The sequence below is a fragment of the Heterocephalus glaber genome, unplaced genomic scaffold (assembly GCF_053883595.1).
Source record: "Heterocephalus glaber isolate CG9 unplaced genomic scaffold, H.glaber_assembly_v1.0 deba00001555, whole genome shotgun sequence".
In the NCBI taxonomy this organism is placed as follows: Eukaryota; Metazoa; Chordata; class Mammalia; order Rodentia; family Bathyergidae; genus Heterocephalus; species Heterocephalus glaber.
The window spans coordinates 14,065,993-14,081,043 of record NW_028258346.1 but is presented as its reverse complement, the minus strand read 5'-3'; the positions used below and the strand labels follow the sequence as shown (position 1 = coordinate 14,081,043).

At 38.6% G+C, this 15,051-nt stretch overlaps 2 long non-coding RNA genes across 2 annotated transcripts in view; one reads left to right on the top strand and one right to left on the bottom strand.

Moving 5' to 3' along the window:
- The window catches only part of LOC101703369 (uncharacterized), a 77,915-nt gene that overhangs the window by 1,660 nt on the left and 61,204 nt on the right, over window positions 1-15,051 (bottom strand). Inside the window, exons 5-6 of the long non-coding RNA XR_001183826.3 lie at window positions 7,404-7,568; window positions 6,190-6,389 (exon numbers count right to left, since the gene is read on the bottom strand). This is a non-coding gene — a long non-coding RNA (uncharacterized LOC101703369). The remainder of the gene's footprint in view (window positions 1-6,189; window positions 6,390-7,403; window positions 7,569-15,051) is intronic.
- Window positions 652-6,200, top strand: LOC147824101 (uncharacterized). The gene is made up of 3 exons (XR_015442894.1): window positions 652-877; window positions 2,578-2,696; window positions 4,202-6,200. It is a non-coding gene; the product is annotated as an uncharacterized LOC147824101 (long non-coding RNA).

Genomic DNA, 15,051 nt, shown 5'->3' with positions numbered 1-15,051 from the left:
TCCCATAAAGACAGTGATTACCACATGGCAGAAGAGAAGCTCAGGACATCCCTTCTCTGAGGTCACATGAGGATTCAGAAGATGCTGCCTCTTTTAGGAGTCAAAGATCAGCAGGGATGAATGTATCTCCCGTCCTTTCTTAGCAATAAGGGAGAGAAGGTGTAGAAATTAGCCAAAAGAATGATACTGGTTTACATTCTACCACAAGAACACACGAGGAGAGAATGTAGTGTTTACAGCAGGGGTGGAAGAAAAGTTGTAATCATGACCAGGACGAGCTCCTGGGGAGGTCACTGAGAAGGATGCATTCAGCAGGACAGAGAAGGCTAGGAGAGGAGCTAACATAGCAACAACTGAACTCGCAGAAATGCATGGGATGACCTGAAGAGAATGCGGAGGAAGAAGCGAATCAGAAGAGAAAGTCAGCAGAGGAATCCCTGAGAAATGCAAATATTTACAGGACAGCTAGAGAAGAAAAAGCCCGAGGAAGCAGAGAAAAAGCCAAGAAAGACTGAAAGAGAAAAACAGAAGGCAGTTGCATAAGGAAACACTCGGGGCTCAAGAGAGATAAGGGCTGGCCAGTCTCCCTGGGTTTGAGCAACTGTGGAGGGAATTGGGAACAGCTGCAAGGATCCCGGCACCAGTAGAACTGGATCAGAAGCCGCATTGTCTTATTCTGAGAAGTGTGTGTTCTATAAACAGAGATGGCTTCTAGAAACCTCGCTACAAATAAAGCAGCAAATGGGATCCTTCACTTGCGACTTTAAGCCCTGCTGACCACAGGCCTCTGCCACATTCCTTGATGATGGAATCTTGGAGATGATTTTTACACGCTCCCTGATTTCTATCTCTATCTCTCAGCTGGCTGAAAACTCAGGTAGGGTCAAAGCAATGGGGAGAACAGCGGTGTTACTTATTAGGCTCTTCCAAACTCCATCCAGTGGAGGGTGAATACACAGTGAAATAATCTTTGTGTGGGAAGGAGTTGAGGAAGGAGAGGAGTTCCAGCCTGAGGGCTGCTATCTTTTCTTTAAAGTAAGAGGAACAATCAGCTACTGACGGGGCAGGAAGGAAGAAGTAGGTAGGAGGCTAAAGGAGACTGGTAGAAGATTCAGGGGAGCGTATGTGTGAAACGGGAATAGGAACTGACCAGGACCAAAAAGAATTCTGGTTCATGTGGAGTGTCTAATGAAAAAACTTCTTCAAACATGATTTGATTTTAGTGGAACCAATGCACACAAGTAGGGAAATGGCTCCAAAATCAGTTAGCTTTCCAAGAAGAATATAATTTTGCAATGGGGAATGCTTGGCTTCTGAAAAGCTGGGTTTTTCTTGGCCAGATATTTTACCATTATGAACATGCACCCTCAATCCTTTTCTCTAATCTTAGATGTTGATGTGTACCAGGAACGCACCACTGGCTTTATTTTGTGCCCCTATGCTCTCTCCTCATTGCATCTCCTCCACTCGCGCAGCCTCAGTCTAAATGAAAATATCATCAAAACTTAAACCTACCCTTCTTACCACACTTGTTAAACAAATACATACAAGCTTCTGAAACTCAGCCACTCAAATGATAAAGCCATCGTTTGCTCCAGCTCATTTACTCTGTTCTTACATGTTTTCTGTATCCCTCACAGCTCAGAGCAGACTCCTAAGTCACTATTGGATGGCTGTTTATGCCAGAACCAAATAGTAATAATAATAATGAACGAATTTCTGGTCATTCAAAAGCTAAGAATAAATGGTTCACATTATCACACTGGGCAGATGATCCCATCAATAACTGCTGTTTGTCTAGGTGTGTACCATCTGACGTGACAATGATGATGGTACCTGGTCACACGTGGCTAAGAGCCACCCAGGGATGCACTGTAATGGGGATTTTAATGACTACTGAATTCCAAAGACTCAGTACTGAAAAATAATGCCAAAAATAATGCCATTTAACCAAACAGGGTAAATGTTAAAATTACAATATTTTGATGCGTTGGATTAAAATATTTAAAAAGTTAATTTTATCTGTTTAATTTTACCTGTCTTTTTAATGTAGGTGCCAACTAAATAGCAAATTCCACATATTATTCACTATATATTTTTATTATGAAGTGCTAGTCTAGAAGTAACTACTTATTCTGTTTCTAAATTGATCCAATTTATACATCCAGTATCAAACTTTGCATATTTATTGAAACTATACAGGGTAAATGTAATTATTTTTGCTAATTCATCATGTGAGCCCTCTTGTAATATAAGGTCAAGTTTTTGACCAGTAGTTCTTATATTTGAGGCCTACTTTAAAGGAACTGTAAACACCAGACACATTCTTAGTTTTCTCAAGTGAAAGAACCATCATGTGATCCAAGCTCAGTCAACTAGGTTTGGAACTGGGAGTATCTGATACCCTGAGGTCTTCTTTCTGGTATTTTAGAGAACAGCAAGAACAACATTAGTGTCCACAGTGGATGGGGGTGTAAGCTGAAGTGTTCATTCCTCAGAAAGGCTCTTTGGATTCATTTTTTCACTTGAGTTTTGTTCTGTTTCTGATGGTAGTTTCTGGTTGTTTCCTAAACCTAGTTTTCCAGATATCTGTGAGCTACTGGTATGGCTTGAGTATAGTTTGGCTTCATCAGAACTCATGCTGAAGCTGAATTCTCCAATTTAACAGCACTGAGGTAGAGAAGCCTTGGAGACAGGTAAGTGGGGTCCCAGGGGCATGACTTTAAGAGAGCATAAGTAGTCAGAACCGGACTCTGCTAATTCTATCAAGAGCAGGTTGCTATGGAGCAAGGCTGCCTCAAGTGTACAGTCTTTTCTGTTCAAGGCCATTTCCCTTTCCACTTCTCCTTCATTTGAGACACAGCCAGGGGTCCCTCAACCATTTCCAGCACCATTATGTTTGGTCTTTCCATCCACCAAAATTAGGGGTTCATTAAATTTTCTCTTTTTAAAATAAGTTAATAGCCTCAGACATTTTGTTATAGCAACACAAAATAGACAAAAACACTGCACAAAAACTGTGCCATTTGTTCCACTTTTTGAGTAATCCAGAATAGATTTTGGTTTTCTATAACTAAAAAGAAAATAATGCTGACCTACTCTGCTCACTATAATCCTTGGATATGAGTAAGAGATAAACTAGAAAAAGAAGACAGGAAAGATGTTCTTGAGGGAGAGAGAGAGAGATCCTAATACCAAAGATAAAAGAAAAGCCACGCTCTGTAAGGACCTATGCAAGCCTGGAGTGAGCAGTGTAGCATGCAAGAGGGACACACTGACGTAGAGAAGCAGAAGGTGTCCGAGAATCACAGAGGATATTGCCTGTCGCATTAATTTATTCTCCAGATGTTGATGAACCACTGGGCAACGTGAAGCACGAATGTGGGGAAGTCTTATTTGCAATAAAGATAGATGTCTCCATCCGTTAACAACGATTTGGTTGCAGACAAAGAAAATCTGGTCAATAGAAGTTTGAGTCTTCAGGGCACATGTTGCACTGTTAACAAGACATCAGGCCCAGTTGGAATGGTGGATCAGTGGTGTCCTCACTGCCTAGGACATCTTGGCCATTTCTCTCTCACCTTCCTCTGTGTGCTGGCTTCTGTCCTCAGGCTCACCACACTTCGTGATCAGGAATTCATTGCTCAGTTTATCCTACATCTCCAAACATCTACGTTTTGCAGGCAGGAAGCAGGATGGCTACTTTTTGGAGCAATGGTCCCTTATGCTCAACTGGGAAGAATCAGATGACCTAATCACTCTGATTTGCAAAAGAAGTTGAGAAAGTAAATATCTAGCAAAAAGCAAACAAGCAAAACCAAACTCCACTCTGTATCAGTCAGAGCAAGTGACATACACAAAATAAATAATTTAAAGAGGATCTGACGAAGTCAGATTTACAATGTTCTCAGTGTGGGAAACCAGGAGGGATAGAAAAGTCACTGGGGTGGAAGGGGGAGTGAGGCTACCACTGTTGCTCTTCCCTGGAGGGATAAATGGAGGAAGTGACTGTGGAAGCCAAAGACAAAGAGAATTGTGTGTGGAGGGTCAGCAGATGAGAGGTATAGCCCTGGTCACATAAGATCGCCAGTGTACAGCCATCCCACAGGTGGGGATTCCTGAGGGAGGGAGCTAGCAACCAAAACACTCATCTCCCTGTGTCTGACTACAGATGACCAAGGTGTCTGTTTATATTGTCCAGAAAGGTCAAGCTCATGTTGCGGAGGACCCTGGGAGGAACTAAGGACAACAGAGTTGGATAGGTAAATGGAAGCTCTCTGGCCCAGGCTGACTTGACAAGGCGAATCCTCCGGTGAAAGACACAGCTACCAGAGCAAATGATGTGCTGAGAGAAGGAAGCAGGGAAATATCTGTGGTCCAAGAACTGTATTTTCCATTGTGACAGCTGGGAGATGGATTAAAGATGAAAAATTTATCACAACAACCACTTGCAAGAAATGATGTGAGGTGGTACGTGTTACTTGACACAATTTTCTAAGGAGGGGGTCTTTCTTTATCTTTTTGCTTTCTTTCTCTTTTCATTTTCTCTTTTTTTTGAGAGAAGGTCTCCAAACTGCTGGAGAATACAGACCATGTGCCACGACGCCAGGCCCTAATTTCCTACAGAGGTTTCTCTATGATATTATAAACCTAATTATTTCTGATTGAGAAGTATCTTTAAAAATTTAAAAATATTTGCTAGATTCAGAGTTCAGGTCCACTTCAAAGAAATATGTCGGTCAGCTTTAATAAATAAATAAAATAAAATGAGGAAAAATTTGCATTGCAATAGACTCCAGTCAATCATATAGATTGTATTAAGTGGAAGGGAAAAAAGTGAATTGCACATTTACTCTTACTTTAGAGAAAATTTAGCCACTTAACAGAGGGAAGACTCTGACTGGTGCTTTTGTCATCTTTGGGGCTGGGACACTGTGTTGTTCTCCAATTTCCTTCCTCATCTATGGCTTCATCTTCTAATTTAGTATCTGCATGGAATCATATCCACCTTCTCCCTCATCTACATCTCCATCCCCCCACAAGCACCAATCTACCCTCCCTTTCTAAAATTGTATTATTTCAACAGTGTTACATAAATAGAATCAAATAATACACAACTGTAGGGATTGACTTTTTTCACTTAGTATTGTATCCTGAAAATCCAGCCAACTTAGTGTGTGTGTCTATTTTATTACAGGGTAGAAACCCAAGATGTGTTGATACCTTTGTCAGTTACATTCTCTATTATCAGCTGTACAATTTTTTTTGGTTGTTTTTGAGACAGGGTCTCGCTATTTAGCCCAGGCTGGCCTGGAACAAGCAAGATCCTCCTGCCTCAGCCTTCTGAGTGCTGGGATTACACCCAGCTAGCTGTACTGTCTAATTAAATGTATTGAGCATTGGGGAACCCATAGCTTAGGTGAATTATCATATGCCATCTAAATCTCTGCCATTCAAATTATGGTGGGCATGCCAGCAGCTTCAAACTTGTGTAAAGCTTGCTTAAATGTGGGGTCTCATCCAAAACCTTGAATTAGAAGCTACATTTGAACAAGACCCTCGGGTGATTCATAGAGCAATAAAGTTTTTTTGAATGCTGATATAAATCACACTGAGATCATTTTTAAACATGGAGAACTTGCTTGAGGTTACTTCTCCAGATTTAAAGAAGAGTTGGGTCTTTACTGCACCCCTTGGAAGCAATTTAACATCTTTTTTCTGAGCATTTAGACCATCATTCACTTTTTCTTTTAGAAAAGTTAACTGGACTGATTTCCCCCAAGTTCCACCAGACACATTACCGGTCTGTATGAAAATGCTCTCTCTCAGCCAATCTGGCAAGTCCACTGGAGAAAACAGAACTGGCTTGTGGCCACTCAATGTGCGGAGTGCCACCGTGGTCACCACAGAAAACCCCATTGTCTAGAAATAATATTGAGGTTTTGCCCACAGCAGAAATCTGCATTCAATCCTTCCATCCCAGGACTGGAATTTTGCTTAGAGCCAAACTCTGAAGTCTTCCTAATTTTAGTGAAGATATGTGTTTTTGCAAGTGCAAATTCATGAAATTAAAGTTGGACTTTTCTTAGCTTTCCTCTATCCAGTGTTTTATGACAGGAAGGACCTTTGAGTATTTTCTCAAAATAGCATGTGCCAGCAAAGCTAAACCAGGTTTGCTGTTAAGCTCACCACCCAAGTCTTGGTGAAAGGCTGGCGAGGAAACAGAAGGGCATCACTGTGATTCTGACAAGCTTCCAGCGTGTTCCAGGCAGGTGTAGTCTGCGGTCCAGAGGAGCATTGCCCTGGAGGGAATCCTGCACCTGAACCCTATAGGCCAGTGGGACCGCTCCTCTTCCTGGCCTCCGTGGTAATAGTCTCCCAGATGTGGCCTGTAAAATAAATAGAGGAGCCCAGAGAACTGTGAAGACTGCCAAGTAGTCTGGTTTCTTAAAAAGAGTTTTTATAAAAGATGTGTAAAATGCTGAGAAAAACGCAAGTTGAAATGGCTGCAAGTGCACCAAGTGGTGTGTACTACAATTTCACCATTGCAAGCAACAACTCAATTGAAAAGGTTGCTTTGACTATTGTTTTAGTTGGAATGATGTTTGTTTTCATATTCCCAGTTGCTAAATGCAGACAGTCAGAATTCCTTACAATAGCCACAGTATGTGGCTATAACAGCCATCTTCTTGCCTGACATAGGTGGAGTCAAAATAGTTGCAATCCCAAAGGTAATTATCCTGTTCCATCTCACTCACTGCGTCTAACGTCTGATGCAATTCACGCAGTCAAGACAAAGTGCATTTCCTACGCTGTGTTATTTAAACTGAAAGTACATATGTTTTAAAACTATACATTGTTAGATGGGCTATGAATTTTTAGCAAAGAAATGAGAAATGACTTTTCTTTGCAAACCAGTAGTTTGACTACTGGCTTATGACAAATTTGTTATATCAAAGATTTTTTTTAAATTTGTAAATTAGAATCAATTGAAGTGGAACAATCATTTTATGATAAGTTACTAGGAAAATGCCCTCATACAGCAAAAAAGAAAAAAATGAGTTCAATAAATCCAATGAATAAAGAGACTATACTAGACTTAGATCTCTACATAGTCTAAAAATTTCAATATGTAGATTTTGTATGTCTAGGATCCATTTCTATTGTTATTCATTTTCCTGATTACGTCAAAAGACAATACTTTAAGTTATTGACATTAATAAAAGAAAATCTTAATCCAGTTTTTGAACATTTTTTCCCTTCCTGATACGTTCTTGAATCCTCACATTTGTAGAGTTTTTGGAGAGCTTTTTGGCTTTCTCTTAATACATCTAGGGAAGACATATTTCTTGTGGGTTTCCTCATCTCACTTGCGTATTTAAAATTTTTAACTAAAACTTTACCTTTTGTGTGACTGGATTGCAATTACTATTACTACAAAGCCATTCCTTTATGAGTAGGTAGGAGAAGAGAATGACAAAGTTGTAATGGAAGGTGGATGCTGCACAAGTAGCTGATGCTGTTCACATTTCCCAAACTGTCTCATGCTGTAGGGCTTCCGTGTTGACCTTGGATAGAAATTAAGATGAAAGTTAAATTCACAACAGCCCGATAGTTTTTTCTATAAGGCCAAAATATTAAGGTGAATTTTATATTTTTAAAATTTTTGGCTACTTATTGCATTGTGACTTTCCTTTGAAAGGAGGGCAAGGTCCCTTAAGAGTACTTTTCCAAAAATGCTTCTCTTTGTAAGTCTAAGGCCACCAAGAACATTTTGAATTTATAGTTTATTCCTGGAGGCATCTCCATAAAATTGAAGATAAATTGTTCCATCAAAAAATTAAAACAAAGAACCCTCTTCTCCATCTGGCTGATGCATACACCGCTGAGCCCCATTCTTTCCCCAAATTGTTCCATACTGCAGTGCACTGAGGCAGGTGACTTCTCTCCTCGATAGTCTCAGAGAGATTGTTGCCAGCTGTAGCCTCCTCTCTGGCTTCTTCGCCAGGCATTTTAATGATTGCAGATTTGCATGACCTCCAGCTCCTGGAGTAGGTCAAGGCTCAAGGTGGCAGACTGATCAAAAGAACCCCTTCATCTTTCAGGATTTATGTTCTAAACTCCTGTCCTTCTTGTGAATTAACCGATGCTGAGCTTTAGCCAATCAAGCGATTTTTTTTACTTCTTAAAAATTACTTTTTCTCAGTTTTTAGCCCATTATGATCAATTGCACAGGCACAGGGACTTTTCATTTCCTAAGTGACTATTTGTAATTCATGATGCTTCTCTTTTCTTTATGTGATATTTGATATTTTTATTTCATCATCATTTGATTTTCTTCTATTTCAATTGCAGTATTTGTATGTTTCTTTCTATTGGCAATTTAAACATTGTTGATAGTAGTATCTGTCAGGGACTTGTCAGGAAAATAGGGCCTTTGCCAAATTAGCTGAATTGAGAAAATATAATATAGAGAAGATTAATAACAGAGCACCAGTGAGTCATATAGAGGACAATGAAATAATATAGAGGTTAATAACATCTGAAAGCCACTGAAATTCCTTGAGGCAAGAAATGGAAGAAAAGGAATTATCCAAGTCCTAGTTAAATCAGGATCACCAAGATACAAATTCAAATAGAGCAACAGAGAAGAAATATTCTGCTCACTTCAGTTTCCCTGCCTTCTAAATTCCTATCAGTGTCTACCATCTGATGTCATCTACCATTTGATGACAGAACCTACAAGGAACCACTGTGAAGGGAATCTTGGAAAATATAACTCATAGGGATCAACTATGTGTAGCTCCTGAGAAAGCTGGAAGAAGGAATAGGAAGAGATTTGAGATTCAAAGGCCAATAGTTTTGTTGCTAGTTAGCAGAGTTCATGTAATTTTATTTGGGGCATAATTTTGTTGATGTGTTTTGCAAATGTGCAGGTGTAAGATTTCTACCTGTCCTGGGACAAGCTTTGTAAATGTGAGTCAGAGGAGAATGGAGAACCACTCAAGCTCAAGCAAAGGGCTTGGGTTTTATCTTATGCCTGAACTGAGGGACTTAGAAAATGTCCCCCATGCTATTATTTATTTGTATGGATAAAGAAGGTGCTGCCCATAAAGGGTTGTATCTATATACTGTTGAGAAAAGAACTGTAAGATTTGTTCAGTGAACTTTCAATGTAGTCCGCAGAAGAAAGCAGATTGACCAAATGTTTGACTTATAATACTCAACATCCAAAATTGCCAACCAATCTCATATGCTTAAATATCATGAGACAGACCCTCTGACTCCAGTCCACTCTGAATAAAATGACCAAGACCAAAACCATTCTAGGTTACATTTGATGTACTGCAAAAATTAAACTTGTTACAAGACATACCTGCCTTTGTCACTTTTTTCTTCTTACTTATTGGTTAAGAAGCTGGGGAAATTGATCAATCAGATAAAGCTATAGCGTCTAATATACAGAATAGAAAGAATATTTCACTTTTTAAGGAGTATTAGATTAATGGCAGGTAATGTGTAGGGAGTCTCCTTAGAATGACTCAGTTAGCTGGGCCCGCCAAAAAGTTGTAAGGACTATGAGGAACCCTCTGGGCATCATGATTAGAAAACATCTCAAACACCCAGTGCCACGATAGTAGAGGATTGGAGAAGGGAGACAGGAGCCTCAGATCATGTCAATGGATCTAGACAAGGCCAAGGGCAATGTTTACTACTGGAAATGGTGGCAACCATGTCCTCACCAGACTGCTCCTATGTGATTTTGGGCATTTTTCCTTCTTATATGGCCCCCAACCACTTTCTAATTATTTCTCAAACAATCCTTAATTGTTTGAGTAAATTCTTACTCTACAGAAAGAAAATTTAGCTAGTTTCAGTTACTTGCAGGTAAGAACCCAGGTCAATATAAAAATATGCTTACATTTCTGTTTGCCATCATATAAGTCACATTCTGCTGCGAAGCAAAATACCTGACACAACTTCGAGAGAAAAGGTCTATTTTGACTCAGGTTTCAGAGGTTTTAGTCCACGGTCAGCGGGTTCCAAGGCAGAAATATCACACAGAAGGGCATGGCGGAGGACATCTTCTCACCCCAGGTCAGCTGGGAGGCAGAGAGACATGGAAAGAGCCCAAGAAGAAAGGGCAGGGAGCAGATACAGTCCCCGAGGTTACACTCACCAAGATACACACAGAGGAGAGCTTTACTAATCTCCTATGTACCTCTCAAGCCAATTGGTTTAACTAGATTATCCATTTACCCACTGAATTGATCTCCCTGCTTGTAGAGTGTTATCTTATTGATCTTTGTGTGTCTGGTACTCAGCAATATTTGAAATATGCTACAAGCCAAAATTGAACTGAACTGAGCTTAGTTTGTTCCTGTCCCATGTTTTTAAGCAGCCTGCCAAAATAATTTAATTTTGCTTGCAGCTTTGCGTTCAGAGGGGAATAATATCTTGAGCAGCTGACATAGCTGCTGAGCAGACCTGGACACTCATACTTTTCTTTGTACTGAATTCTGTGACTTTCTGGTCAGTATCCAATTGCTGTTCTTAGTTCCATGAATCAGTTCCCGGGATCCTATTTCTTTAGGGCGACACTGACAAAATCGCTTTTCTGGGACTACGAACCTGAAGATAGCCTCTGTCTAGGGAACTACCACCCTGTAAGGTATCCCTGAAATGGCCAGCCAACCTATTTTAGTGAAATTCCCAAATTAGAAAAGTTCTAACTTGAGCAATACCATCTGTGTCTGTTACATTTCTCATCATTTTTCACCCATTTTCCCACAAATATTTTCCTTTTCACTTTTACCACTCTTTGGCAGAAATAAAGCTGGGTAGTTGGAAAGATAAAGACATACTTGCCTTTGAATTGCATAACAAAGTGCCACACTGTTGCAAACACTTGAACTGTCCCATATCTTTTGCTATAACAGGAGTTGGCCTCCAGCAGAATATTAAAGAAATAGACAAAAAATAAGAAGGCAGTTATTGACCTCCCTCTAGAGTATCACATTAAAAATTAGTACTGAATTTGAGTGACCATCTATCCATATGTGGGAGTGTTAATCACAGAGTAAAAAGGAACAGCTATTGTGCTTATTCTTCTGGATTGAAATTGATTTAAAATTTCTGAGTGGGAATAGAGATTCTGTTTCATATACACTAGTTGAGATTTTTGCATATTTATTAAAAGTTATACAGGTCTTTTTTTAGTTCATAAAAATTTTTTTATCCATGTTTCCACTTCCTATCATATGAATTACTTTGCAAAGGACTTTTACATGCATTTACTTGTGTAAGCCTCACAACAATCCTGTGCAATAATTAAGTTTATTAGGCAGCCATACACAGAATATCATACTTTTCTCCCTGACCCTTTATTCACACAGTGAGCCAATGGCATGCACAAGGAGTTCAGCATCTATTCACAGCTTTACATTTTTCTGTATCCATTTGAAAATATTTTTGAACTTTTTCAGTAGAAATAGATTCTTTGGTCTTCTCCACATTTTTACAGCATGTTAAAGATAAGTCTATCCAATTTGAAGGGAGAGCTGTAATTAATTTTCATTTCTACCAAGATATGTGGCTACCATTGCACTTACTGGAGTCGTATGAAATCTGTTGTTTTCTCTTCAAAGCTCTGTTTTCAGTATTTTCCAGGGCAGACAGTGACTAATAGGAGCAGTAAACAATACTTGTTATCACAGGCTATACTTCAGCCACAAGACAAAACTCTCTCCAGGTTTATCAAAGCATGGATGATTTATCTATTTTACTGTCCGGGAGGGACAGAGAAAGCAGTAAATTGCTAAGCAATAATTAAATAAGCTGATTAGAAAATGTAATGAAATGTCTTAAATTCAACAAGTGCAGTTACGTAAATGGAATCTATTCTAATGAAACTGAACTTTAGTTACAAAATCTGGGCACTTTAGTTATAAAATTGGGTAATTGCCTTCTTTTTCCAATGTGAAAATGGAAGCTAATAACTTAGGTATTGAGACTCTCTTTCAATTCTTCACTATGATAGATGCTTTACACTTTTCATTGGAATTGTTCTTCATTCCAGTACTCATAGTAAACATAACAGATGATAAGAAAACCAAAATGTTTAGCCAACTGCCAAATGCCACACAGTCAGTAAATAGTTGAATTATAAGTAGCTGATTGTATTTAAAATGATATTTGGTAAATGGGGTTCCTGACCAAAGGAGACCCCTTCATTCAACCTAGATTAATTTCCTCATTGAATAAATGCAAATAATTGTGATACTTATGTGAAGACCTCTACAACATAGCCTACTAAAATATATGACAAAAGACTAGTAAATAGAAGCCTAAAAATTAGTCTTTTTTTTTTTCATGATCTCGGGCAAAAATATGGTTTCTCTTTTGACCTTTTCTCACCTGATGAAACAGGAATCTTTTCCTTAAAAGCAGGGTTATTTATATAAAAATTTGTCTCTGGCAAGGATGTTAACTCAGAAAAGGGATCTGGAATTACTATTACTTGACTTAAGGCGTTTCTGGGACTGATAAAGTTAAACCTACCTACCCGATTTCAAACTAAATTTTAGTCATTGCACCTTTGAAGATCTTACAAAACTGATGAAATGAAATGAAAATAGTGGACATATGGAACACCCAAAGAAATTCAGTTAGGAATGAAAGTCACTTGGGCAGAAAGCAAAGAAAAAAATGAAGATTTAATATTAGAATACAAAAACATAAATATTTTGAGATAATTTGCAAGCAAGGTCCACTAACAGGTAATAAAAATAAATGTAATTTTCGTAAGATTGCACCTATATTTTATACATGCCTTATGGTAATAGAGAAATACTAGGATTATAATTATGAATAAGATTCTACTCATATTCCATAGTGGCACATAATAATTTATAATATTAAAGTCTTTAGTATTATGCAATATTAATATCTTTATTATTGATATCTAGAAGACATATTAAATAATCTAATTGCGTTTACCTTAAAACATTAGTTTTCTACAATTTAAAATATTTCATGATGTAAGTAACCGATGTGAAAACAATACAATACTAAAATCTCTGGCATTAAAATACAATATAAAGTTAATTATTAACCTTCTGTTTATGTAGACACATCTCTGAAGTCTCTCTGGAGTTTGTATCTGATATAGTCAACTACCCAGGAGGAATCTATTTATGTCTGGTTTTGGCAGGAGATACAAAAAGATCTAGAAGACAGGACTTAGCTGCCTGCTGGGAGGAAAATAAGAGGGGCTGCAAGTATCTCTCAAATATTTGTCTTCTAGCCTAACTCTCCAAATTTCCCCAGGGGAAAAAGAGCTCTTTCCATGACAGTGCCCACAGTACACTCTAGTGAAAAATAATGCCTCTCTGAGTGTTAAGAGGAAACTCTCTCTTCTCTTGTGTGCTCCTTGGAACTTTGAGATATGAAGAAACAAACACAACATTACACCATGACAGACACCTTATCTTGGGGGGCCTTTAGAAATTAATGGGTGTGATTTTGCAAGAGGCTGGAAAATGTACATTGACAAATGAGGATCAGAGTGAGAGGAATAAGGACCTTTTTGGCCCCCTAAAATTGAGAGGACTGAGAGACATAACATTAACTATAAAAGTTAGGATTATCAGGTAACTAAGAGAAGACAAACATGAAAGCACAAGATTATATTCAATCTATCTTCTAATTAAAACAGTTACACTTTGAGCATTTGCCATCCATCACCAAATTCACAGGCAGGTGTAAAATGGCTTGACCTAGAAGATACAGGACACTCCTCTTTGGAAACACTACAGGCCTACCCTGAGGAGAAGGTGGTCACTCTCAAAAGCTTTAGGAGGCCCAGTTTTGAGAAAGCACTGTTTTGCAGATGAGCAACTCTGTGTACCTATGTGCCAGGGTGAATGGAAACAGTGATCTCTCATTTACAATCCATAAGACTCCCAAACGACATTGAGGGTAAAGAAACACTGAAATAGGAAAACCTTAAAATGTCTTAAATACTAAAAGTTTTCAAATCCTGCTGCACATAAGACCATTGGAAGAGCTTAAATGAATGCAGAGTCTCATGTTTGCATCACCAGATAGTCTAAATCACCAGATCTAGTGGGGCTTATGTATTTTTGTAAAGGTTCCTTAAGATGACGTTAATATCTTTCCAGCTTTAGGAATCATTGGCATAGAGTATAGACAATACATGAGAAATTAGGGAAAAGAAAAAGGGATAGAGGCTGGAATTTTCAGATAATTCTCCACTGAAAAACAGAGACATGTACATGGTACGACAGAAAGGGTGAGATGTAACCACGGATGAAATCTAAAGCTATATGGAAAAGAAGATGTGTTAGGTTAGCACAGTAAGTATAAGAAACAAATCTCCAGGTCACATGGTTTTAAGCAATAGAAGTATATTTTTTAACAAGTAATAATGCATTCAGGTTGTTCCAGGGAGGCAGAGGGTTCATTGTGCAGTATCTCATGGTGCTTCAAAGCCATTCATATTTAACTCCACAACCCCTTAGACTTTGTTATCCTTTATGTATGTGCAATGATGGAAGGACCAAGTCCTTCTTAAAACCTTTGGCCTTAGAAAACATTCCTGTTACATCTGCTCACATGAAAACTAGTGGCACAACTGTCTCCAGAACCAAGTTGGGCAAGCAGATAGGAAGCACAGGAGGCTGCAAGTTCCAATCCCCATCTGGACAGTTGCCTCTCAGTAGCACAGCAGAACAGCATAAATTCATGTGCAAAATTCCTTCCAAGACAGTGGGCAACAGATTGCAAATAAAAATGAATGTTCTTATGGTGACATTTTGCCACAGATATTAACCTTACTTATGTGGATTTCATATTTTGTGTTGATGTGGGTTTCTGCATGACTACTTCTCAGTTTCTACTTTCCTTAGGTGCACAAGGTGGAACTTATAATATTCATGGGCTTCTAAACATCCTTTGACTTCAACAGACCCAAGATTTGATTGAGTGTGTGAAGATAACTGCTGGAAGAAATTAGCCAAAAGGCACACT